Source organism: Uloborus diversus, unplaced genomic scaffold, assembly GCF_026930045.1.
Source record: "Uloborus diversus isolate 005 unplaced genomic scaffold, Udiv.v.3.1 scaffold_630, whole genome shotgun sequence".
Lineage (NCBI taxonomy): Eukaryota > Metazoa > Arthropoda > Arachnida > Araneae > Uloboridae > Uloborus > Uloborus diversus.
In genome coordinates, this window is record NW_026558825.1 from 87,781 (window position 1) to 90,893 (window position 3,113).

Genomic DNA, 3,113 nt, shown 5'->3' on the forward strand with positions numbered 1-3,113 from the left:
TCATTCAGTCAGTCAGTGAAATAGCCAGTCAGAGAGTCAAGCAGTCAGTCAGTCAGTCTCAGTCAGTCAGTTAGTCAGTCAGTCAGTCAGTCAGTCAGTCAGTCCAGTCTCAGTCAGTCAGGCAGTTAGTCAGTCAGTCTCGGTCAGTCAGTGAGTCAGTCAGTCAGTATCAGTCAGTCAGTGAGTCAGTCTGTCAGTCAGGCAGTATCAGTCAGGCAGTAAGACTCCGCTCGACAGAACTCCGATAGCCTGATGGCTAGACCGCTGGTCTTCCAAGCGAGTGGCCTCGGTTCGAGTCCCAGCCGGAGCGAATATCTTCAATGTATATATTTCTTTTCTAATTTGAAAAGTCTTTTTTTTTTTCAATTTCTTTCCTTTGCAATTATTGATTATTTATGTAGGGAAGAAAATTCTGAGTCAGTTTAATTTTTCGACACGAAGATTTCAAAGTGTTTAAATAAACAATTACCAAGGTGCATTTTTTGTTTTTATTATATTTAAAACTCCCACCGACAGAGCTCCCATAGACTAATGGCTAGAGTGTTAGGCTTCCAAGCGAGTGGCCCTGGGTTCGAGTCCCAGCCTGAACGAAAATCTTCAATGTATACTTTTAGTTTCTAATTTGAAATTTCTTCTTCTTTTTTTTTTTTTAATTTTTCTCTTTTGCGAATATTGATTATTTATGTAGGGAGAAAAATTCTGAGTCAGTTTAATTATTCGACCTGTAAATTTCAAAGTGTTTGAATCAATAATTACCAAGGTGCATTTTTTGTTTTTATTATATTTAAGACTTCCATCGAAAGAGCTCCGATAGCTTAATGGCTAGACCGTTGGGTTCCAAGCGCGTGGTACTGGGTTCGAGTCCCGGCCGGAACGAAAATCTTCCATGTATATATTTCTCTTCTAATTTGAAGATTCTTTTTTTTTTTCAATTTCTTTCTTTTGCAAATATGGATTATTTATGTACGGAAGAAAATTCTGAGTCAGTTTAATCATTCGACATTTAGATTTCAAAGATTTTAGATCAATAATTACTAAGGTGCATTTTTTGTTTTTATTATAATTAAGACACCGATCAACAGAGATCCGATAGTATATTGGCGAGAGCGTTGGGCTTCCATGAGTGTCGCCCTGGGTTCAAATCCCAGCCGGAATGGAAATCTTAAATGCAAATATTTTTTTCTAATTTTATATTTCTTTTTTTTTTATTTTTCCCTTTTGCGAAGTCAGTCAGTCAGTCTGACAGTCAATCAGTCAAGCACTCAGTCATTCAGTCTCAGTCAGTCAGTCACTCAGTCAGTCAGTTAGTCCTTCAGCCAGTCAATCAAGCAGTCAGTCATTTAGTCTCAGTCAGTCAGTCATTCAGTCAGTCAGTCAGTCAGGCAGTCAGTCAGTCAGTCAGTCGGTCAGTCCTTTGCAGTCAGTTAGTCACTAAAGCAGTCAGTCAGTCTCAGTCAGTCAGTCAGTCAGTCAGTCCAGTCCAGTCTCAGTCAGTCAGTCTCGGTCAGTCAGTCAGTCAGTCAATCAGTCAGTCAGTCAGTCAGGCAGTCAGTCAGTCGGTCAGCCTTATTCAGTCAGTCTGTCAGTCAGTCAGTCAGTCAGCCTTATTCAGTCAGTCTGTCAGTCATCCTTATTCAGTCAGTCTGTCAGTCAGTCAGTCGGTCAGTCCTGTCCAGTCAGTTAGTCAGTCAAGCAGTCAGTCAGGTAGTCAAGCAGTCAGTCAGTCAGTGTCAGTCAGTCATTTAGTCATTCAGTCAGTCAGTGAAATAGCCAGTCAGACAGTCAAGCAGTCAGTCAGTCAGTCTCAGTCAGTCAGTTAGTCAGTCAGTCAGTCAGTCAGTCAGTCCAGTCTCAGTCAGTCAGGCAGTTAGTCAGTCAGTCTCGGTCAGTCAGTGAGTCAGTCAGTCAGTATCAGTCAGTCAGTGAGTCAGTCTGTCAGTCAGGCAGTATCAGTCAGGCAGTAAGACTCCGCTCGACAGAACTCCGATAGCCTAATGGCTAGACCGCTGGTCTTCCAAGCGAGTGGCCATGGGTTCGAGTCCCAGCCGGAGCGAATATCTTCAATATATATATTTCTTTTCTAATTTGAAAATTCTTTTTTTTTTTCAATTTCTTTCCTTTGCAATTATTGATTATTTATGTAGGGAAGAAAATTCTGAGTCAGTTTAATTTTTCGACACGAAGATTTCAAAGTGTTTAAATAAACAATTACCAAGGTGCATTTTTTGTTTTTATTATATTTAAAACTCCCACCGACAGAGCTCCCATAGACTAATGGCTAGAGTGTTAGGCTTCCAAGCGAGTGGCCCTGGGTTCGAGTCCCAGCCTGAACGAAAATCTTCAATGTATACTTTTAGTTTCTAATTTGAAATTTCTTCTTCTTTTTTTTTTAATTTTTCTCTTTTGCGAATATTGATTATTTATGTAGGGAGAAAAATTCTCTGTCAGTTTAATTATTCTACCCGTAGACTTCGAAGTGCTTAAATCAGTTATAACCGAGGTGCATTTTTTGTTTTTTTTATGCTTAAGACTCCGACCGACAGAGCTCCGATAGCCCAATGGCAAGAGCGCTCGGCTTCGGAGCGAGTGGACCTGGGTTCGAGTCCCAGTCGGAACGAAAATCGTCGATGTGTTTTTGATTCCTCGAAACTGAAAAGTATTTTTTTTCTTTTTAAACTCCTTCCTTTTGCGAACATGGATTATTTGCGTAGGGAAGGAAATTCTATGTCAGTTTAATTATTCTACCCGTAGACTTCGAAGTGCTTAAATCAGTTATAACCGAGGTGCATTTTTTGTTTTTTTTTATGCTTAAGACTCCGACCGACAGAGCTCCGATAGCCCAATGGATAGAGCGCTCTGCTTCCGAGCCGGTGGACCGGGGTTCGAGTCCCAGTCGGAACGAAAATCGTCGATGTGTTTTTGATTCCTCGAAACTGAAAATTATTTTTTTTCTTTTTAAATTCCTTTCTTTTGCGAACATGGATTATTTGCGTAGGGAAGGAAATTCTATGTCAGTTTAATTATTCTACCCGTAGACTTCGAAGTGCTTAAATCAGTTATAACCGAGGTGCATTTTTTGTTTTTTTTATGCTTAAGACTCCGACCGACAGAGC

The 3,113-nt window shown here is 40.3% G+C and overlaps 1 non-coding gene across 1 annotated transcript; it reads left to right on the top strand.

Annotated features, from left to right (window-relative positions):
- Positions 1–2,544: 2,544 nt before the first annotated feature.
- On the top strand, positions 2,545–2,617 carry Trnar-ucg (transfer RNA arginine (anticodon UCG)). The gene has a single exon. It is a non-coding gene; the product is annotated as a tRNA-Arg (tRNA).
- Positions 2,618–3,113: the final 496 nt, after the last annotated feature.